We start from the raw sequence: 25,114 nt of genomic DNA, 5'->3' as shown, positions 1-25,114 counted from the left end.
GGGCATATGTGTGCAGTTTCTGCACGAGGCACAAGTTGCACATGTGTGCAGTCCATTGCTTCCAACACATGTGGGAATAGAGCAATGGCATAAAAGACTTGCTTGTTGTCCTGTTGTTCTTGCACTGTGTTGGGGAAGAAGAGCTACTGTGGTGTGAGGCTTCTGATGGCACCCAGGACGGTGGAGAGGAACCTGGAGAAGGATGCCTGGGATACTCCTGCCACTCTGGCAGTAGTGAGTTGGAAAGTTCCTGTCGCCAGAATGTGCAGGACAGGCAGTAGCTTGGCCTGCAGAGGGATGTTGGTGCAGCGCTGAGATATTGGCTGCAGCCTTGGCACAATCTGGCTCAGGAGGTGGACACAGGATACCCTCTTGAGCCTGTAATGGGCAATGGTCTCCTCGTGCCTGAGGTCAATGAGGGTGATCCTCTGACGATATGTCACGACCATTCTCCGGCTTTGCCTCTGTGGTGGTGGTCTTCTTTGCGCTTCTAGCTGCAATAGCAGAAGATCCATGGAGTAGTTGAGCTTGCCAAGGTGATTTGAGTCTTTTCTACTCTTATACAAGTGTGGTAATGTCATTTTTAAGACGAGCTAGTTCATAGATATATAAATTTGCAGTTAATGAGACTTAGCGCCATTTTTTCATTTTTATCGAAAATCAAGGAAATCCTTGTACATATGGCGTAGTGTGTTTTGCGGATGTTTTACTGTGGGAATGCCTACCTTGAGTATTATTTTCGGTAAGTACCACTTGCTGAACTGGCATTGTAGAAAAAGTGAGGCTAGAGGGGTCTGGTGGTCCTTCGTAAACATGGTGATAAAAAAAATCTGCTGTAGCGTCAAACAAATAACACTAACACAGAGTTAAATCATTATAAATATGACACACATAATCTACTTGTGGCCTCATTATAATTCGACCTGCCAAGCAAAGCACATTGGATTGAGAGGAAAGTCCTCTCATCTAAAGTGACACCTGACAAAGGTATTGATGCAATGACCAGTTTACATGAGGGGATTCACTTCACAAATACATTTAATTGACTGACTGTGCCATGTGTTCTGTTATTCAGCAGTATTTAAAAACCTTTTTAACATTCACTTTTGTTCCTCTTTGCAACAAATACCCACACAAAACACAGCTGTGAGCACCAGGGAGGCACTTTGGAGTATTAGTGGAGTTCTGTCTTCTAAAAATGGCATAATGCTACAGCGGCCAGTCTTACATTAGGGGATTTCCCCAGCCAAAATAAATGAGTGTTAATGTGTTCAAAAGTGTATACTTGGGGGGCGTGGCCAAGATGGCGGCTTAGGAGGACGTGTTTTGCAGAGGCGCCCCGTCCCCAATCCCCGGACCGGGCCTAAAAGCAGACCACCTCGCCACCAAGCCTCCTTGCCGACAGCCGACGGTGTGCGAGACATCGACTGGGCAGCCAGGAGTCTCGGCGGGGCTCGGGAGCGGAGGCGCGACCCGCGAGACAGCAACGCTGGCCGCTACCAGCCTGAGGAGCGAAAGCGGCGGCCTGGCTCCTGAAGCGACGGGAGCTGACGGGCCTCTCACGGCAGCTGGGAGGCTATACTGCCACGCCGGAGGTTTCCCTGACTGGTGCGGGAGACCATGGGCGGCGACTGCTGGAGATCCGACCGTGGGCCCTGGGGGTGCGGCCCACGGCCTGAGGCGCTGACCGCGACGGTGTGGGAACTACCTGAGGCCCCGACTTGGGCCTACCAGGCGGGGACGCAGCGACCACAGGCAGAGTCAGACTAGACCGCCGCCGCATACAAAGGTGAGGAGTGCGGCACAGCGGACCAAGGGACATCAACCCGGGGGGCAGACACTCGAGCCCCCGGTGCTCATTGAGCCTGGACTGACGCCGCTGGGGCCCGGGGACTCGCGGCCGCGTTCTGAATAGCTTACAACAAGGGGTGGTGATGGACAGAGTCTCTGAATTAAGCAGAGCACCACGAGGCCTATCACGAGGCCTAGCACAGCTGGGCCGCTCACAGGGGGCAGCGGATTTGCCTGCAAGGGCGCGCAACAGAGGCGGACTCGGGGGCAGAAGGGGAGAAATCGGGGGGCACTACACGAGCCTCCGGAGGGTGCCCAGGGCTTCACACTGCGACGCAGCGGGGGACCCGCATCGTGGACACCGGCCACACACCGACACAACCGCCCCGTGACCACACTCTGGGAGAGGAAGATAAAGGGAGCCCGAGGGAACCACCACAGGGAGGAGAGAGATCGGGGGGCACCAAACGGGCCTCCGGAGAGTGACCCCGGGCAGACCACTGCTCCACACCACGGCGCAGCGGGGGGCCCCGCATCAAGAGCGCCGGCCGCACGGCAAAGCGGCTGCCCCTAGACAGCACCAGGGGGCGGAAGATTGAGGGAGCCCTTGGGAACCATCGATGGGGCACGAGGTGAGGAAAGACCCTGCCGCCGGGGCATAGCCCAGTGATCGGAGGGAGCCTGGGACCGAGAGAGCTGGACGCAGCCACCGAGATGCGAGGGAGAAGATTGCTCCGGAGAGCCACAGGAGAGCACAGTCCAAGACCCTGGGCCGAGAGGCACACGACCCTTACTGCGACTCTGCGACATTCTAAAGCACTACTCTCCCTCCCCCCTCGTACGCCCACCATTGCTTGATTGTAGTCTCGCGGGGAGCGCTGCACACCCGGGAGACAGCCGGACCCATAAGGGAGTGGACTATGGCTTCCACCAACCGCAAAGGGGCCGTACTATCCCAGAAATGCTGGCCAAAGGGACATCTAAGACCGACAAAAGCCCTGACAAACCGACACAATCGCTTCTTCCTCCTAAAGGAAAAGATCGAGATGAAGGGGAAGCCCCGGCGACTAAAGCGTTCATGGAGGCCCTCTTCACCTCTCTCAAAGAAGACATCCAAACCCTCAGACAAGAAATGGCAGGGGACTACAAAGAACTCCGCCGTGACGTCGATGACCTTGGGGAGCGGGTGGCCGCGACGGAACTCGCTGGGCAGGCCAGGAGCGAAGAGGTAGAGCTCAACGAGCAACAAACGGACCTCCAATCCCACACAGAGGACCTTGAAAATCGTTCAAGGCGCAACAACATTCGAGTCCGCAATGTGCCTTCCAAAGCGGAGGGGGACTTTGTGGCAGGGTACCTACAAAGCCTATTCCGAACAGTGCTCGACGAAAGCGAGGCCTATGTGATCCGTATTGATAGAGCCCATCGGGTGGGCCTGGCCCACCGAGCTCAGGGTCCCCCGCCTGACATCCTGGCTTTCCTGCTCGACTACCCCCTCAAGGAACGCATACTGAAGGCGGCACGTCTACAACAGCCTCTTCGCTTTCAGGGCCACACGGTGGAACTATTCCAAGACCTGTCGGCAATTACCCTACAGAAGCGGAGGGCATTCAAATTGGCCACCACCTTCCTCCACGACAAGGGGGTCCCATACTCCTGGGGGCACCCCTTTCGGCTAATCTTCAAATGGAACGGGGCCCTCCACCAGCTAAGATCTCTGCGAGACACTTGCGCCCTACTGGGTATTCCACACGAAGGGGACCAGCCGGATGACGATGGGGAGAGGCGATCATCCGAGGCCTCCTCCAGATCCCCACAGACGACTGGTGACGGCTGGCAGAGGGTGCGTCGTGGACGTTCCTCCAGGAAAGGCCTTAAGCCAAATCCAGAGACAATGGCACAAGAAAAGGCCGCAGCGATTCAAGAGGTCTCCAAAGACACCGGCGCTGACTCATGAGAGACTGAGGCCATGGTGATACACAGCTAAGTTATGGTGACACAGTTGGGGGGCGGGACGGGGGGCCTCGAGCTGCCACGCAACCCATACATCTACCAATCCACCACAGGCCTGGACAGACATTACATAGGCCTGGGACAATGTTCACCAGTTGGGGTTTCATGTTTGGAGAGAGGGGGTGGGGGGGGGGGGGGGGGAGGGAGCGGGATGGGTGGGGGTTCCGGGGGTGTGCTCAGGTGTGTTCCATTCATTCGGACAGCGAGATAAAGAGGGGTGGGTGCTTTCGCATTAGAACGTTGGAAGAGAGTGAGCAGATACATACCCCCTCATGGCTGAAGAGTCTATCCAAGTTCTCACCTTTAATGTTAAAAAGCTAAATAACCCTATCAATAGGAGAGCGGTGCTCTCCTACCTAGAGAGCTCCGGGGCGGCGGTGTGCCTCCTACAGGAGACGCACTTACTGGCCAAGGATTGGCATTGCATGAAGTTCAGGGCGTTCCCGACCCAACTCTACTCATCCACCACAGAGAAAAAAGCAGGAGTGGCCCTGCTCTTTGCTAAACATTTCAAAGGCCGGGTGGGGGACAAAGTGAAGGAAATCAAAGGCAGGCTATTAGCCCACACGGTTCATATCAGAAACCTGTCGATCGTGGTGGGGTCCATATATGCCCCCAACACCAAGCAGGAGGCGTTTCTTACAGGGGCACTCTCGGAGGTCATGGGTACTAGCTCGAGGCACATACTGATTGGCGGGGACATAAACTTGGTTATGGACAATGAGAAGGATCGGTCAGGTCGGAGGTTCGGCGATTCCAGGGCTCTCTCTACTGAGGGGAAGCGATGGCTCGCCAGCAGGGGGTTCTTGGACACCTGGAGGGAAGCCCACCATACAGCCCCAGGATACACATTTTACTCTCATGTGCACCGTACATATGCCAGAATAGATCGTTTTCTTAGCTCTACTGACCTGGCCCCTATGGTACGGGATTTGGAAGTTACCCCAGCGGCTCTATCAGACCACGATGCAGTAGTAATGCGCTTACAGGTTCCACGGCTGCAATCACACAAGGGTAGTTGGCGCCTCCAAGAAAATCTGCTCTCCCGCAAGGGGGTCACACAGCAGCTCTCCCGGAGCATCACAGATTACTTAGGCCAGAACGACACGGGGGAGGTGGCGATGACAGCGGTCTGGGGGGCGCTCAAGGCGGTCATCAGGGGAGAGCTGATTGCACTTTCGGCTGCAGACAATAGGGAAAGGAAGGAACGCCGCCAGGAGCTGACGGCACAAGTGCTGGAATTGGAGCGGGCGCACAGCCGGACGGGGACCCCCTAGGATCTGGCGTAAGTTAAAGGCAGCCAGGGCGCAGCTGGCGAGCCTCGACCTGGATCGGGAGGAATATGCGGCACTGCGCCTCAAGCACACATACTACGTAGGGGGGGATAGGACGGGCCGCTTGCTCGCCAACAAACTCAAAGCGAAAATCGTCCGCTCTAAAATCCCGCTCATCTGCGAGGAGGGGGGCCGGGAGCTTCGGGAAGACGACCATATTGCGGAGGCATTCAAGACATTTTACGCCAAACTGTACAAGGCTGATCCAGCCTCTGATGCTGAGGCGGGAGTAGCATATCTAGAAGAAGCTGAGGTAACAGCCCTCAATGAGGTAATCGCCCTAGCGCTCGATGCCCCCATAAGACTGGACGAAGTGGTCTCTGCAATTACGTGCCTAAAACCACTTAAAGCGCCTGGCCTGGACAGATTTTCCGCTGGCTTTTATAAATCCTTCTGCCCCCTCCTGGCCCCGGTACTGACGAAGCTGTTCAATTCTTTTCAGGGGCCAGGATCGATCCCTCCGGAGATGTTAGAGGCTGACATTATTGTCATACCGAAACCGGGCAAAGACAAGGCCCAATGCGCGGCATACCAGCCGATCTCTCTCCTCAACCTAGACTTAAAGCTCTTCACGGGGATCCTAGCCGCGAGGCTGGGCCCATGCCTCCCAGGTATAATAGAGCCGGACCAGGCGGGCTTTATACCCTCCAGCGAAAGCGCAGATAACACCAAGCGCCTGCTGCACATGATCGATAAGGCACACTACAACACCACAGACGCGGCCCTTTTGTCAGTCGACGCCAAAAAAGCGTTCGACCGAGTTGACTGGATCCATCTCGACCGGACGCTGGCGAGATTTGGAGCGGGCAAAAGGTTCAGGGCCTGGGTGGCGAGCTGCTACACGTCTCCCTAGGCGACGGTTAAAGTGAACGGAACGAGCTCCAAGCCGTTCGCCATTCGCCGAGGCACGAGGCAGGGCTGCCCGCTCTCGCCCTTGCTGTTCGCCCTCTATATAGAACCTTTCGCCCAGCACGTACGGGGCAACCAGGCCATCACGGGCATTACGTTCGGGGGCGAGGAACACACAATCAGCCTAAATGCGGACGACATCCTGGTCGCCGTGGACAACCCCAGAGTCTCGATTCCAGCGTTCCTGGAGGAAATGGAACGATTCGGGAAGGTGTCGGGCTTTAAAATGAATGTTGGTAAATCGGTAATTCTCCCCCTGGGGTGCAACACCCGCCAAGCCAACAGAGTCTGTCCACACAAACAGCACTCCCATACCTGGGGATCGAACTAACGCCCACAACGGCTCAGACACTGGAGCTGAACTACACCAAACTTCTCACGCACATCCAGGAGGATATTCGGAGGTGGAGACAGCAGCCTCTTTCGTGGCTTGGTCGGGTAGCTGCGGTCAAGATGTCCTATTACCAAAAGCGCTATACCTATTTCAAACCATTCCGGTCACCCCTCCGATAGGCATGATCAAAAAGCTGCAAGACACAATACAGCACTACATATGGGCCAGTAAACGCCCTAGGGGGCGGCGCGGCCTGATCACGCGGGTCCCCGCGGAGGGGGGATTGGGGGTCCCTGATTTACTGCGGTACTTCCAAGCAACACAGATGCGATATCTTCTGGAATGGTCCAGGCCGACGTCAGAGAAGCGCTGGCTATTCCAGGACAGTGCCATGGCTGGGATGCCGCTCTGGAGAATCCCATTTCTGGCGCGACCAGATAGACCAGCGTATATCAAAAAATCACCCATCACCAGGACATTTCTCCAGGTCTGGGATGCGGTAGCGGTAGCCGGGGACCTCACGTCCTTTCCCTCCCCAATGACACCACTATTTGACAACCCGGCGTTCCCGCCGGGAATGGCCCCCGGTTCCTTCCCGCAATGGAGACGGACGGAGTGCAACTCGGCTGGCCACTTGATTGACCCGCAGGGCTTTATGGCACTGAAAGATATAAGGGATGGGTACTCCATTGACAAACCGCAAAACTTCCAATATTTTCAACTACGGCACTGGCTTACCAGTAAGGGTGTCATGCCACGCGTAGGCCACGTTCTTAAGCCGTACGAGAAATGGCTCCTCTCCAAATCCTCAGATAAACGGGCGATTATGGAACTGTATAAGTTATTAAACCCTCCCCCGCCAATATCTAAACCTGTGGGACAACAACGGTGGGAACGAGAGTTGGTTCACGAGCTCTCGAACAAGGAATGGCAAGACATCTACTACTGGGTACACCACACAGGTCGCAACGTAGTCAGCCGGGAAACAGCGGTCAAGGTGGCATACTATTGGCACCTGATGCCAGAGAGGCTACACCGAAGCAACCCCAGCCGGGACCCCCTGTGCTGGAGGGGTTGCGGACACATAGGGACCATGCTCCACCTGCTGTGGGAATGCCCGACAGTGCGGGAGTACTGGGAGGAGGTCCTTCGGGATATAGATGGCTGTTTTGAAACGGAAATTCCCCGCTTCCCCGCATACACGATCCTGGGCCTGCCCAACAAACTCACTTTTCCGCTTAAGTCCATTCGGGGGCGCCAAATGGGGCTAGCATTAGGGGCGGTGACGTCGAGGGACCACTGCGCCCTCGGCCTGGTCGCCCCCACGCTCCTCACCCATGGTTCACCGACGAACTCAAGAGCTCCAAGAAGAACTGCCGAGAGCTCGAGAGAACCTGGCGCAGAGACCCAACGCCGGACAACATGACTGCCCTCAAGCTCGCCACCCGAAAACACCACCAACTCATCCGTGCCACCAAGAAAACTGCCTTCAAGGAACGACTGGACTACAACGCACACAACAGCAAGGAACTCTTCAACATCGTCAAAGAGCTCTCCAACCCCAACGCCGGAAACAACGACATCACCCCTTCGCAAGACCTCTGCAACTCCCTCGCCACCTACTTCCACAACAAGATCGCGGACATACACAAGAGCTTCAGCACTCAACCAACGCACGCCATGACTGAACCACCGCACCCCACCACCACCCTTCGCGCCTGGACCCCGATCAGCACCGAAGACACCGTCCGCACGATGAACTCGATCCACTCCGGATCTCCAACCGACCCCTGCCGCAAACACATCTTCAACAAGGCCGACACTGTCATCGCACCCCACCTGCGGGACATCATCAACACCTCCTTCGACACAGCTACCTTCCCGGAGAGCTGGAAGCACGCCGAACTCAGCGCTCTTCTCAAGAAGCCATCAGCCGACCCCACCGACCTCAAAAACTACCGCCCCCATCTCGCTGCTCCCGTTCCCTGCAAAAGTCATCGAGAAGACCGTCAACAAGCAGCTGGCCGCCTTCCTCGAGACGAACGGATCCCTCGACCTCTCGCAGTCTGGCTTCCGGGCCAACCACAGCACCGAGACCGCCCTGATCGCAGCCACCGATGACATCCGAGCACTGCTCGACAACGGAGAAACTGCAGCCCTCATCCTCCTAGACCTCTCCGCGGCCTTCGACACTGTCTGCCACCGTACACTAGTACAGCGTCTCAGCAACGTCGGAATCCAGGAGAAGGCACTGGAGTGGATCACCTCCTTCCTCGCCGGAAGGACACAGAGAGTCCGCCTCCCACCGTTCAGATCTGAAGCCACCGAAGTCATCTGCAGTGTTCCCCAAGGCTCCTCGCTCAGCCCTACCCTCTTCAACGTCTACATGAGCCCCCTCGCAGCCATCGCACGCCAGCACAACCTCAACATCATCTCCTACGCCGATGACACCCAGCTGATCCTCTCCCTCACCAACGACCCCGCCACCGCCAGAGCCAACCTTCACGAAGGGATGAAAGAGGTAGCCGAATGGATGAAGAACAGTCGCCTGAAACTGAACTCGGTAAGACGGAAGTCCTCATCCTGGGATCCTCACCCTCCGCCTGGGATGACTCCTGGTGGCCCCCCGCCCTGGACAGCGCACCCAAACCAACAGACCACGCACGCAACCTGGGATTCATCCTGGACTCCTCCCTCTCCATGACCAGACAAGTCAACGTCGTCTCCTCGTCGTGCTTCAACACCCTGCGCATGCTACGTAAGATCTTCCGGTGGATCCCCACCGAGACCAGGAAGACGGTCACCCAGGCCCTCGTCACCAGCCGCCTGGACTACGGCAACTCCCTCTATGCCGGAACCACCGCCAAACTCCAGAAGAGACTCCAGCGGATCCAGAACGCCTCAGCACGACTCATCCTGGAAATCCCCCGTCGCAGCCACATATCCGGACACCTGAGAGACCTGCACTGGCTCCCGGTCAACAAGAGAATCACCTTCCGTCTCCTCACCCACGCACACAAAGCCCTACACAACCAAGGCCCAGGTTACCTCAACAGTTGCCTCAACTTCTACGCTCCCAATCGCCTGCTCCGATCGACTGGCCACGCCCTCGCTGCCGCCCCCCGCATTCGAAGAGCCACCACAGGGGGACGGTCCTTCTCCTACCTCGCCGCCAAGACATGGAACTCCCTCCCGACCCACCTCCGCCTGACCCAGGACCACCTCGCCTTCAGGAAGCAACTCAAAACCTGGCTGTTTGAGCAGTAGCGGACCCCCCTCCCCCAGCGCCTTGAGACCCTCTGGGTGAGTAGTGCGCCATATAAATGCTTTGATTGATTGATTGATTGAACATATCCTCTCACTCTGGGGCATTCCACGGAAGCCCACACACATAGGGTGGCTTCACCGGCTATGGTACATAATGGGAATGGAGCGGATACAAGCGTCTCTCACGCAGACTTCAGACACCTTCAGGGAAACATGGGCACCTCTAATCTCCCTGTTGTCACACGAATTCCATGAGCTCACTTGCCCAAAATATCTCAAAGTCCTCAGACTAGTTGATGAGTTCCACAGGCCACCGGGAGACAAGTCACGAAAGGTCTGATGTGGGTCCATTCGTAGGCCACACACCTACACAGCGGGACACACCGGAAGGGGTGGGTGGGTGGGAGGGGGGCAGTTCCAGGGAAGGGATGGTTGGGGTTAGGAGGGTCTAGTTGGGAGGTTGGGTACGAGAGCTCTTAGTGGCAGTCTGTTGCAGGGCAGGACTCAAGCCCTCTTGCATGGACTCATGGCATCCTGCTCCAGAGATCAGCCTCCGGACGCTGAACACAGACCGTGGGGCTACAGATGCATTTGGTGCTATGACTGTCTGATTGTTGCAATGTTGTACCTAAATGAAAATAAAAATACATTTGATAAAAAAAAAAAGTGTATACTTTATTGCAGAGGATTTGTAGAAAAAAAGCTTTCTCTACTGGCAGGATTAAGATGCTGAAGGAAGTGGATTGGCAGAAGTGGTAGTAATTCAGGGGCATATTATCAAGGGGGGGCGATAGGAAATTATCGAAGCTTTATCGCCCTATTAGCAAGCTGTCGCTAACAGCAGTTAGCGACACCTTGTAGGCAATAGCGAGCGGTTTTGGGCCCCCTTTGCATGTCAGCGATATTTATCGCTAATGACATACAAAGTGGGCGTACCCAACCTGTTAGCGACTGAAAGCAGTCGCTAACATCGCTATCGCCTATTACCAACACAGGCATAGCGATGGAAATATTCTTGCTAAGAGCGTATATCTTCAAAAACTAACGCCTGCTCAGACCAGTCTTAGGGCTCCATTAGGATATCGGGCGGTTTGCCTCCGCCAGGGTGGCGGTGGCCACCGCCACCCTGGCGGAGGCAATCCGCCCGACAACCACTCTCGTTTTCCCCTCCGCCTGATTAGGATGGTGGAGGGGACAATGGCGGACGGAAAGACCGCCCGCCGCTTTACCGCCACGGTCGCCCTGCAACCGCGGCGGTAATAGATAAATATGGTGGCGGTGTCCAATGGACACCGCCAGCCATATTATGATGGCTTACATTAGGGGCCTTTCCGCGGCGGCAATGCCGCCACGGAAAGGCATGCGGCGATTGCTCAGGGGCCCCCAGGTTGGCTCCACTGTCAGGGGGGCACATGGGGGGTACCTCTGGTACCCCCCCACATTTGCATTTGCAAAGCGGCAGGCACCGCGCGGTGCCTGCCGCTTTGCATATGCAAATGCGAAAAAGCATTTTTTGCATTGTGGCGGGCGGTGCAGAGTTCACCGCCCGCCACAATGCTAAAACTACAGGATGTGCCCGCCACTGTGGCGGGCACATCCTAATTCCCCTCACGGGACCCCCGCCCTTATGGCGGGCGGTCCCGTTCTCCGATAGGGTGGCGGGCGGACAATGTCCGCCCGTCATCCTAATGGGGCCCTTAGTCATTACATCAAATGGGAGGTGGATATAATGGCTAAGACCCTGTTAGCGATAATGTGTGAATATCGCTGTATTCTCAGCGATATTCACGGATTTTGCCGCTATCGCTGGGAATTTTATCGCTTTTAAGATAAACGTTGCTAATAGCACGTTATCTCGGCGATAAAATCTGGTGATGCGCGGCGATAAAAAAATTGCTGCTAAGCCTACTTAGCGATAAATATCGCTATTTGTTGAAAATATGCCCCTCAGTATCCACACCTCCAAAGGGAGTCCTGGGACAGAGTTGTGGGAAGCAGAGTGCAAAAACATCAAATAGCCACAGTAAACAACATCTCAGTCTCAACAGCTAATATTACTGATTTGATATGAGGTTTTGAAGTAAATTCAGCAATACTGCACGAAAGGGAAAAAGGTTTGGTCATTACCTTCTTAGCAATCAACAGGCTGTAATGTTAGCCCTTTCCCACCATTGGCTTTCATGTGTTTTGCATGGATTCCCACTGCCATGGGCTGTTCATCAAGACCATGGTGTTTTTGGGATGCTACATCGACCCATTTGCATACCTTTTAGGTTTTCCTAATTGGGAAATGTAGTAGTATTTTGTAAGACTGCAGATGTGACATGAGAATTTGAGTGCTAGTAAGTATTATTTAATGTATTTCATTTTCCGGTTCGGCTATATTTTAATTGCTGAGTTAGGGCTATTTTGTTTAGGAAGTGGCTGCTGTTTGGATACCTAGTCTATCATAAAAACATAGCATTATTGCTGTCATGATAACATGTTGCTGAAACTATGTTAGTTTTGGTCACAAAGTATGCAAATAGACTTTATTGAAGATATAACAAAATGCTTACCTCTGTGTATATTCCGGTGTCATTTGACAATGTAAAGATGCTCACATATAAGCGATAATTATCGCTATTGCTTGGTTAGAGACAAATATTTACCGCTGAGCTGCGGCGATTTTTATCGCAAATAAACCTTGGTATTACCAAGGTTTATCGCAAATGCGATAAAAATCGGCCGCAATGCATGAATATCGCTGAAAAGTCAGCGATATTCATGCATTACCGAACTAATGCTCTTAGCCATGTTATCCACCTCCCATTGGATAACATGGCTAAGAACTGCTCAGGGCAGGTGTTAGCTTTTGGAGATATTCGCGCTTAGCGCGAATATCTCCATAAGTTGGTAATAGGCGATAGCGATGTTAGCGACTGTTTCCAGTCGCTAACATCTTGGCACGCCCACTTTGCATGTCATTAGTGATAAATATCACTGACATGCAAAGTGGGGCCCAAGATGGTCGCTATCTCCTACTAGCTGTCGCTAACTGGTGTTAGCCACAGCTAGGTAATAGGGAGATAGCTTTCTTGGCTTTTAAAGCCAAAAAAGCAGAGATAAACCCCCTTGATAATATGCCCCATAATCCCTACTTTTATTGCCAAATTGCTATTACCATCTAATTACAACTAACAACCTTGCACTCTTTTTTCATTCATATTGATAAAAAAATCCTCTGTTACAACTATATGTATCGCCCTAGATATCTGGGGCATCATTTATGAAAAGTGACGCATCGCTGCGTGAAACCAGCGATGCGTCACTTTTCACTGCGCTCTCCCTGCGACATGATTGATGCGTCATATTTATAATATGACGCATCATGTCGCAAGGAGTTACAGATACGTCAGTATTTCTGACGTATCTGTAGGCGCAAAAGTGACGCATTGCTGGAGTGTGTCACAAAAGTGACGCAACTCCAGCAATGCGTCCTTTCGCATGGGGAAAGCCCCATGTAAAAGGGCTTGCGTCAGTCTTACGCCTGCTGTGAGGCAGGCGCAAGATTTTGACGCAACAGCCTCCTAAAAGTGACGCAGTGAAATCTCATAGATTTCACTGCGTCACTATTACGAGGCTTTTTGCGGGTGAACGCCCCCTCTGCATACATTATACCTGACGCAGGTATAATGTAGCGCAGGGGTTTACAAAGTGACGCATCTGCTTAGATGCGTCACTTTGTAAATAGTGCGCATCAGGAGACATGTTTTACGCCGCCGATGCGTCACAAAACGTGACGCATCGGAAGCGCAAAACTCACGCAAGGCTTCATAAATGAGGCCCCTGCTTTATTGTATAACACGACAATGTCCAATCGTCTTTTTCGTTATCATTCAACAAGTTATAACTTCCCAATTCTTTTTTAAATTGTCATGCACTATGAAGCAATGTACATCAATTTATGTACTTAAGTTCATATTTTAAAAAAAATGAAACATTATGTTTCCTTTACACCGGCTTGCTTCAATCTAAACTTGATGCCCTGTAGGTTCGATGTCGATTCAAACTGCCTGAAAATTGAAGGCGATTTAGGCACATTGCCTTGCACATAAGACTTGCATGCCTGCACTAGTATGAATATGGTGTTTTATCGGCAGGAAACTGCAGATAAAACGGCGATAATGGACTTGATAATACGCCCTTGGTTATTCCCGTAGAAGCCCATGTTCTGATGTTAACATGGGCTTCTATGGGAATTAACAAGGGCGTATTATCAAGCCCATTATCACCGTTTTATCGGCAGTGTCCTGCCGATAAAACCGTGATAATTTTAACACCGATCCTTGGTAATATGTCCCTCATTCTTAGTCCAGTTGCCAGCATCCTCGTCATAGCATTTTATTACTACACTATTTCATTCACTGTTTTCAGGTATAATACAATGTATGCTTTGAAATACTGATGCAGTACTACTCCGAAAATAATTTCTAAAACCATGTCACCTTTCCCTGAAGTACAAATTCATACATATACTCGACAGTGGGGCCCATAACACTGCAAGTCACTCAGAAAACACTTCCATCCTACTTCATGGATCGGTGCGATTCAAAGGAGAGCTGCTGTATCATAGTGGAATGTCTAAACTAAAACTGGATATTTATACTAGTTACACCTGCAGTTTAAATGAGTTTACCATGGTTTTTATTAATAAAACATTTATTTAGTCACGCCACCACTGTGGTCGACGAATCTGCTAGAAAAAAATGAGGCGTAGGAAAACTCATGACCAGCTTAATTCTCCATTTATCTAATTTTTAATAAACGCACATTTTGCATGTCTAAAAGTTTATTCGCTTTATTTATTTATTTATTCAAAAACGACATTTAAAGGAATACAAGTTTTATCTCAAACAGTTATTTTCATTTATTTTTAGAAAATTCAGAAATAGACATTATAATTTAGATTCAGAATGCAAGTAAGCAAAAGACAGATAGTTCCCAAAATTCATTTTCTCCTAACTTCCCTAACTAAAACCCTTCGCTAAAGTGCATTTCTCATTCAAAGAAAAATAGAAAATTATTCAGAGTCTTACATCTCAGGAAAAATCAGCATACCAGCAGCATCTCAGGAGGAAATCGAAAAGAGGTTTCTTCCTTAATAAAACCAGCACTTTTTATATCTTTTTCACTAGCTCTATCTATCTAAAAGATTAACTTTCGGCATAAATTCAAGTTCTGATTGGACAATTTGGGGTGGATGAGCATCACCTTATCGTTACAATATTCATTTTTCTTCCGTCAGCTAAAATTTTAAAAGGTTCTTTGTTTAAGCAATGTCCGGCCTATTCACGTTCTCAATTAGCAACTTCATGGAATCTTCTCACGTTCAGAACCATTGTGCTCATCCTTTTTGGCAGCTATCTGGACTTCAAGGCTACACTATCCTTGAAATGCCTTTACTTCAGGCACAAGCAGCTCGCATTAGAACTCGAACTTGGGCTGCGCTTGCGTAGTTCATCTTCTATTCGCAGTTTAATAAAAACAGCCATGTTTTCACTAGGCCTCACTGGCCAGAATGGGAACTATCATAGAAACAAACACAAATGAACGTTAATTTTGGAATTCTTACCCTTCTGTTTACCTCCCCTCTTACTAAGGTTTTCCCTATTAGTAGTTACCTAGCGAAATAAGCAACATTTATGCCGCATTTCATTATCTCAAAGCTGCCTATTAGTTCAGGACATGACAGAATCACATAATTAGTTAATTATAATTGCAACATAAGCAAAATTAGTTCCCACGTATGTCTGGTTAGGTACAACTTTTATTTTAGGTTGGTTAATTTCACACATCACTCAATTAATTCAAGTTATGATTATGGAAGTGTGATTTTGCAAGGGGTACACAAAAATGTGTTTCTCCACCTTGCTCCATCAATACTATCGTGAGGATTTTGGCAGGAGCTGCATAGAGCCACTGTAAAATAAAAATGGGTGTTTTAACTACAGTGTTGAAAAAGGTCCCAACAACATACATTGTTAGGCATATATCTTGCCAATCAGAACATGACACAAGGTGCCACAGAAGAGGCTGTCGTGCTGCACAGCAATACACAGCTCATTCAGCACAAAGCTGGCTCTTTTATGCAGACTCCTTTTTTCCCATTTGTGTCTGTCACAGCACTTGGCACCCCGACAGTCCTGCAAACCTCGAGATGGACTCTACTCCTGGACAACCAACAGGTGCCTTTCTTGAGTCTGGTAGGTCTTACTTATGGCTTGCCAGTCCCTTTAAGGTACCTATCTGCTCAAAACCCTTGCAGCACATGCTATATTCTTGGGCACAAATCACTTGGATCGAGAAGGAGAGAAAGAATACCTGGAATACTGAATATTAGAAGATTGGAATGTTGAGCGCTGTATTGAAAACAATTGGGTGTTCCAGTCTTCTAATGGCTGGTAAAAGCAGGGAGCATCAATATTACAAAGTTTAACAAAGGCCACACCGCGCCCAAGTGGATTTCAACCCCCTCGGGCTCTGTGAGGCCTTTGTTTTGCAAATTAGAACATTCTGCCCTCTAGGATCAGAATGCTCTAATAGCCTTTGTGCCCTCTGTTGCTGACTCTACCACCAATTAAACGCCTGCCACCTTGTTAAAGGCCCTCGCCGACCGCTTGAGTGGACCTTTAATGGCCTGTAGAGCCCGCTACGGCGGGCTCTAAAGCTATAGCAAATGAAACTTACCGGACTCTTTCATGTTAATTTTGTGTTGAATATGCCCGTAGCCACAAAACACTTAAGTCTCGGCTCAGGGAGTGCATAATGACAGCATACTAGGGGTGAAATTTTCAAACCTTTTGCGATAGTTTAGCGTCAGAAAAGTGACGCTAACTAGTGCAGCCACCCATGCATTTTGACGCAAAACCATATTTTCAAAGATTTGTAAACATGGTTTTGTGCCAAAAGTTAACGCCCCTTCAAAGGAGGCACTAAAAGGAAAAATGCTTTTATTTTTCTGTGCTTTTCCGGCTTTCCATGCGTGCTGCACCATGCAGCACGTATGCAAAGTGGGAAAAGCTTTGCATCGTGGCTAGCATAGTATTTTGTACAGGAAGGATGCCCTTGCTGTACAAAAACTATGCTAAACTCACACACACAGCCTAGTGCTATGGCGGTAAGTTGTGTGCATGGCGCACAGCAGCTGAGACCACGCCAGCGTAAGGGAAAGGGGAGGAGAGAGCCATATCTCTGAAGATATGGCACTCTCCTGCTCCTTCCCTGTAGCGCAACGCAGCGCAACCTTGCGGGGGGCTGCGCTGTGTGACATTTTTGTAAAGCTCCCCCCAAGTGTCTGGCTGTTAGGGCTGGACCTGTGATGGCAGATGTTTCTATAGTACTAACTGCTGCAGCCTGTTTGCCCAGCCCTGATTCCTTGTTTCCCAGATCATGTTTGACAGAATTTGGAGTGGACCTCTTGGTGGCCCTTGAGGTGAGTCAATGCTGGGCCCTGTACCATGCACGTTCTGGAGAGAGTGATACTTTTGGTAGTGCTAGAACAAGGAACAGCGGTCCTAAGCTTAAGGAAAATGCAGAAATTATGTGCAGTCAAATTACTATTTTAAACAATGGAACAATTAAAGTTACAGTAATGGCGCATTAAGTGCCAGTGCAGAATACAGGGTATAGTACTCCTTCATAAGTGACACATGCATGTGATAAACATTATCATCATGTGAGTCAAAATAACAAGAACTACACAGCCAAACAAAACACTCAACAAATCATATAATCAAAAGTGGGTCTTCTGTATAATCAGTTGATGGCGTTTTGATTCTCATCAAATACCAGGATCATCAACAAAACTCTAACCTCTATCATAAACCTGAGACCATATTAGCAGGCGCTGTAAATAGAAAATCAACAAGAAAGCACAGTGAGCGTAACAAAAGACTTAAAGGTGTTGTACAGAGTCAGAAAAAAGGGAAAGTACGGTAAGCTTACCTGAGAAGCATAATAACTCTCCAGCAAAAATCCATTGTAAAAGAATTTATCAGAATTGGCTATGAATGGTAGTAATTGCAGGTGAGAAGGTGCTACAAAATGGGCAACAGAAGCGAGGACTGGTTATGTAGGACTGATTATGGAATCTTCATGAGGCAGGCAGTGGCCAGCGCTGACTAAAACAGGCTACAGCAGCAGGAATATTTAAATCCTGTTATATGAAGCAGGAGCAATTTTCGATGACTACAACAATGAAATATCGGCGGCCATGTTGCAAGAGTGAAAAAGGCAAAACAAATAAGGGAAGGGCTACAATTGGCCCAGAGGATGGCAACCATGTTGAGAGGAATCAGGAAATCAGGAAAGGCCTATTTAGCGGCCATGTTTAAGTACACATGGAATGGAAAGGAAAAACGAAAGACATAGGGGTATATTATCAAGGGGGGCAATAGGAAATTATCGACGCTTTAGCGCCCGTTTTCGGCCACTAAGCGGCGATAATTCTATCGCCTATTAGCAAGCTGTCTCTAACAGCAGTTAGCGACAGCTTGTAGGCAATAGCGAGCGGTTTGGGGCCCGCTTGGCATGTCAGCGATATTTATCGCTATTGACATGCAAAGTGGGCGTTCCCAACCTGTTAGCGACTGAAAGCAGTCGCTAACATCGCTATAGCCTATTACCAACACAGGCGTAGCGATGGAAATATTCACGCTAAGCGCGAATATCTCCAAAAACCAAAGCCTGCTCAGATCAGTTCTTAGCCATTATATCCAATGGGAGGTGGATATAATGGCTAAGACCCTGTTAGCGATAATGCATGAATATCGCTGTATTCTCAGCGATATTCACGGATTTTGCCGCTAACTCCGGGAATTTTATCGCTTTTGAGATAAACGTTGCTAAGCCTACTTAGAGATAAATATCGCTATTTGTTGATAATATGCCCCATAAAGGGATAAACTTCAGGCCCAGAGCAGTAGAAAATTAAATATGACCAGGGCAAGGGAATAATTAAGACCAAAATTAATTATTTACATTCCTCGAAAAACATATGAAGATATGTACATATGTACAAGACCCCAACCGAAATAAATATGTGCAGAAGATAGCTCAGTCTTCTGGTTTCAAATATACGTTCCTGTCACAGTAAAGAAACTGCGGAGTATGTTATGCCACAACATTTCTGTGAGCAAAAGATACATAAATGGTGGAAGGAATGCAAAACAAATCAAACATTCACCCCTAGTCAAGAGATCTAGGTTAAAGCCATTGTTCTATTTCTCAACATGCCACCCCAGTTTAGGCCCAGCCACATGCAAATCAGTCTTGACCCTGCTTTTTATGGGAACAGTTCAGCCTGAATTGCCAAGCCAGGTCCTCCCTGGACCAGAAACAAGCATCCTGGGACAAGTTTGGAGGTATCACCCCTCATCTGCCAGGCTAGCTTGAATCCAGTGGCACAGTGAGCCCGGGAACCACGTCTGGGCATACCAGGTGCACTTAGGGCGAGAAAACAAAAGACACACACATGATGGATTTCAGAACTAATCAAACATTCACCCCCAAGCGATCTGGGTTAAATCCATAATTTTTTTACTCACCATGCTACCCCAGTTTAGACCCAGTCATATGCAAATCAGTTTTGATCCTGCTCCTCAAGGGAACAGTCCAGCCTGAACTACCAAGCCAGGTCCTTCCTGGACCAGAAACAAGCACCCTCACCAGCCTGGCTGGCTTGAATCCAGTGGCACAGTGAGCCCGGGAGTGGGAAGTAAATGTACTTGTTTGAAGTGGACCAGGATATTTACAGGCATTGGTGTCTTCCTGTGGGATTGTTCAGGGCTGAAAATACCTTTTATTCAAAAGAGTGAACAGGAGCCCGTGGAGGCTAGTTTTGAAATCCTATGGCTGCTGCGGGTGCCTCTGTCACTTTCGCTAGCTCCCCAATGCAGGAATGGGAAGGCTTTCAGAGAGAGAGGGAGGAAGGTAAAGAGAAAGCGATCAGAGGGGAACTTCGGGTGAAAGTGAATGGATGGATAGAAAGACAGAGATTGTGCCAGGAGACAAAGAGAGCAGGCTGGTTAAGCATTTTCGCCAGGGCTGCGTTAAGTCCGTCGCCTTCAGTAACTGAGAAGTTCAATCACTCTATGTGTAGCATTAGTAGGTGGATGAAATACAACTCCCTAAAACTAAATGCTGACAAAATGGAGGTATTGGTGTTTGGTACTCAGTAATCCATGTGGTCCAACATGTGGTGGTCGGACGATTGTGGACCTCTTTCCACATCAGTCAAATCAGCAAAAAAACAGGATGTCTTATTCGACAATACCTTGGGCTTCGATACTCAGGTTAGCTGCACTACTAGCACATGTTTCCTTATCATTAGGACACTGAAAAATATCTTTCCTTATATCCCTGTGGAACTGTGCCAATCAGTCAATACTGCACTAGACACCTAGGGGCATATTACCAACAACTAGCGATAATTATCGCTATGTTGGCTTAGCGGCAATAATTTTATCGCCGTGTTGCGGCAATTTTTATCGCTTAGGAGCCTTGCTATTATCAAGGTTTATCTCCTAAGCGATAAAAATCGGCCGAAATGCATGAATATCGCTGTAAAGTCAGCGATATTCATGCATTACCTAGCTAATGCTCTTAGCCATGTTATCCACCTCCCATTGGATAACATGGCTAAGAACTGCTCAGGGCAGGTGTTAGCTTTTGGAGATATTCGCGCTTAGTGCGAATATCTCCAAAAGTTGGTAATAGGAGATAGCGATGTTAGCGACTCTTTCCAGTCGCTAACATCTTGGCACGCCCACTTTGCATGTCATTAGTGATAAATATCTCTGACATGCAAAGCGGGGCCCAAGATGGTCGCTATCTCCTACTAGCTGTCGCTAACTGGTGTTAGCGACAGCTAGGTAATAGGGAGATAATTTTATCTCCGCTTTCTTGGCTTTTAAAGCCAAAAAAGCGGAGATAAATCTCTTGATAATATGCCCCCTAGTGATTGGATTATTGCAACTCATGTCGCAGGGATTCCGTTCTCCTACAGAACTGTGCATAGAGACTTGGAACCTCAGTGAGTTAGGGTGTGCCAAAACTCACCTGAGTACTCAAAATCCCCTACCAGACTATCTACAGTGTCTCATTAGTCATTACTAACTCCCAATGCTTAGACAAACCAGAACATGGACTTAGAATAGCTCAGGTAATGTGGAACACATGAACACTCTTTCGTTATACAATCAGTTCAATCCAGAACAAGGAGTAAAAGAGGACGCGTGCACATTTGAAATGTTTATTTACTAATGCAGTGTTCTCAAACGCAGTATCTTAGCTAATACAAGCAAACATATTATAAGAAACAAAGTAATCAGCATAGTTACTAGTCCATAGAAAACAAAAGGTGAAAGCATATTACAATTCTAAAATGAATAGGTTTAGACAACACCTAATTCTCACCCTCCCTAGCTAGCATATTATATTATATCGAAGAAGGTCTCTTTGGGTTTTAGCAGGGCGGGCCCATACCTCAGATCTTAGTGGTAAGGGAACACATCATCTTCCACCACAACAACTATGTCGAGATATCCTTGAAGGCTTCAGCACTCACTGTACAGACACGGCTCAATAAGCAAAGCTGATATCAGAGTAACAACATATTATTCGTGTGTGAATCAAAACACTCCACTAGGCTCAAAGCTACAATAACAGTTACGTGTCGTGTGCAGAAGCAGCAGAAAGGTAAAAATGGCGTTTAAACTCCTAATAAGCTCATGCTAACTTAACACAGCATGTATGCAAAGCATAACTATATGACACCCCGCCATGATCCGAGCACGGATAAGAAAAGATAAGATAAGGGGCTCATTATTGAAATGCAGAGTTCAAGAACAAGAGTCAGTTCAAATTTGAGGAAATGAGAAAAAAATATTTTCGACACCCAAACAAAAAAACAAAAATCTCACCATCATGACAATTTAGCATTCAATTTGAACAAAGTCAATAGGTCTAGGACATGAAAAGTTATTCATAATTTCCAAAAAAATATAATAAAAAGTTCAAAGTCTAAATAGGCCTTGATTAGTCTCAGCCCAGGACTGAATATGAAAAATAAGCAGCAACAGCTTCTAAAAGGAAGTCACTGTTATCATCCGAAAATAATTCAGCCATCCAATTTAATAGCGGGAAAGAACATTCATGCTCTTCATTTACCGGAGCCTCTAGCACCATCAGAGGACAACTCGGCGGTGTTTCAATGAAGCTGGGTGCCAAGAAATCTTGCGCCGCTGCAAATATATTCCAACGACCCAGTACTCCTTGCATCGCTGCCAAGGCCATAATCCCTTTGTCGAAACAAAGCAACTCATGAGCAACTAAGGGACTCATGAGATGATTAAAATCCACGTCAGGAGACACCATCTTGCAGACACACAAATCCAGGGCCCAGTCGAAATCGCAGCTCAGGCAATGAAAGACAGGCTGGACACATGTAAAATAGGAAAATCGAAACGATAATCCATATGCTGCACTTAAGGTGGCGAGCGGTAGTGCGCCATAGTAATCAAGCATCCTGTTGCGAAACAGCGCCAGCAGTGGCAGTTCGTTTTGGAACACAGGATGTGTATCCATTTTTAATGATACAAAATAGCACCAGGACGCCCGCAGCCAGCACTAGTAAAACGGGAAATCCACCAAAGAGGCTGGAAAAGATCGAATGGAAGAAAGCAGGAATGACTCCAAATATCTTTTCAAAAGAAGTCACAAGACCACTGCTAACTACTTTAAAAAAATGCGCCAGGCCCGAAGTGGAGGATGCATTAAAGATTGTGTGAATCAGCTCACTGAAATGTAACGGTAGATCAGTATTTAATAAAGCTTGCACCTCTGTGCGGGTGTTTGCTACGTGAAGGACAAATGTTTCACGAGCCGAAGTCAGGGCAACTTCTTTTTGTGACAATAGGGCTCTTATTCTACTCATTCCATTGAACTCTGTCTTCAAGGTCGGAATCCTCGGCCAGATGGAAACATCCAGATTCCCATGTGGGGGCGGATATAAAACATTTTTACAGCAAACCACCCTTTCACTGACAGTAACCACATAAGCAATGCCTTTTATTAACCCACAGCAATCCTCATTATTTAAAAGTAAATAACTGCCGTTTGCCAGTATTGTGAACGTGGGGATGATTGCGGGAACGGGATACCTTTCAAAACACAGGCTAAATTAGACTGTTCTTGGTTGCAAGAGTCGTGTATTGTATATGTCTGCACATTAATGAGTGATTTGGTGTTTCCGTGCACTCTTCACCTTTGAGATAAACTTCCTTTCCTTCCCTAAGGCATCTGTATGTAAAAGGAAGCGACCAGGCTTCATGAAGGTAGGAACTACCAAGAGGCTCGTATCTACCAATTGCAAAATATTTCACACAATTTGTAAATTTAAACAAAGCAAACGGTAAAGTAATTAGACCGTGGATAAGCCACGTTGCAGCAGCAGCCTCTGCCACAAAGAATGGTAAAGACTCTAATCGCTCAATGTGTAACATTGAAAAAGATGCATCTCTCATTGAAAGCAAACGCTGCTTGTCAGTCAAATTAAACGGGGCAAAGAGGGAGGAGACATTCATGTAATTCCAAGGCACTTTTCCGGCCTTAAGCGTCTGCAGGGTCCATGCAAACTGCATAATGGAACGCAATTGATTCTGACCATGGTATAATACAGACACTTCATCTTGCACAATATCAACAACAGATGACACAATATTATCCAATGTGTAAATGCGGGAAGAAAGCGTGTTAATGCTATTATCAACAACTGCAAGCACTTTTTCTAAGTTAGCTTGATCAATAGCCCTAAGGCGGGTAGCCGCCTCAATCTGTGATGTTTTCCAGATTTCATTATAAACCGCATATATCCATCTCTTTGATCTACCACTAGCCGGGCCTTTTATGAAATCATTTAAATCCACATCACCAGTCAGCTTAGATAGATGCAGTTTAACTGATGCCAAGGTAGAATGTTTGAGCCAACTCTGACATAATTTGCCTATTGAATAAGTGGTGACAGAATGGTCATTCTCAAAACGGGGATCGGCCCTGACTTGTGTAAAACCATCAGCTAAACCCAGAAAACGATGTTGGCACGAATCTGCACTTTTGTGCCACATCAACCAACCCTTGGGATCCAAACTGGATATGTTAAAGGACGAATTTTGCAATAGAGTTTGCAACTCTCTAACCGAAAATGTTGTAGTATTACTCCAATCTGAATATTCTTCAAAATCAGGGAAGGAAGGAGTATTTCATTTTTTAGAAGTAGCCAATCCAAAGCACGTTGTCTGTGAAATGGTAGAATTCAAAAACAACATATGATTCGGGATGAGACATGCACGGTGCAAAGCCTCAGTGCCTTGCACCTGCCAACTTTTAGAACCCCAAACTGATTTAAGGTCAACTGTTTCCTTCCATAACTCGTAGCCTCCAACAGCTAGCTGGTCTAGAAAGGACTTCGAGTACAAGAACTTAGTATCGGTAAGTCTAACTTTGGACATGGACTTTTCTGTAATTTTAAAATAAAATGAAGCGGGATTGGACTGATTAAAGTCGGTAAAATAAGTGTACTTCTTCAAAAAGGTACTTGAACTGCCTTGCAAAGGAGCTGGGCAATGCTCCCACTGAGTATAATTGACAGCACTCCTTCTGGAATTAGTTTTATGTAGATAGTGATTTCCAAAATGTTGGAACTAAAATAAATCACTATAATTAGCAGATTCTAAATACAAATCTTCAGCATCAAAGGCAGCATAGTATTTCAAATCAGAAAACAACGCCTCTATGGCCAGAACATCCCAATCATCAGAACGTATGTTTTGTTTAACTACATCCCCCATGTTAACTCTAAGCGCATTAGGGACATTAATGACTTCAGTGGGGCCATGGATTTGAAATTTAACAGCATCCCATACAATCCCATCTAGGACAGGCCAAGCAGTGATATTAACAAATGCCAAGTCTCTCTTAAGTCTGTGGGCAGAATGTGACGAGGAAAGGGGTGCCAATGTTCCATTGAGATGTCGAATGCATGTTCTTTCTTCGACAATATGTCCGTTGACAATTCGGAAAAAATAAAACACAAAACCAATTGACATAAAAAGATAAATTGAAAAAAGTACCAGCCAAACATATGTCCAAGGCAGAATTAAAAAATGTTTTTTAAATAAACTTGTATATACTGCAATCCGAGAGGGCTTTCCTGAAGTGTGCGAGACAGTGTCAAATGAAAATCTGGATTCTGTGGCCAAACGGGTTTGCAAATCAGGCATTGATAAGTCAGTTGGGTAAGTGTAGTCAATTTCATCAAGGTGAGTACCAGGCAATGTACTCAATAAAGGACAGGAAATTGTAGGCATCTCAATGGCCACCTCCGGCTCAGGACTAGAAGCAGTGGCCAAAACAGAATTTCTCACAA

Source organism: Lissotriton helveticus, chromosome 6 (assembly GCF_964261635.1).
Source record: "Lissotriton helveticus chromosome 6, aLisHel1.1, whole genome shotgun sequence".
In the NCBI taxonomy this organism is placed as follows: domain Eukaryota; kingdom Metazoa; phylum Chordata; class Amphibia; order Caudata; family Salamandridae; genus Lissotriton; species Lissotriton helveticus.
Note: the sequence above shows the minus strand (reverse complement) of the source record.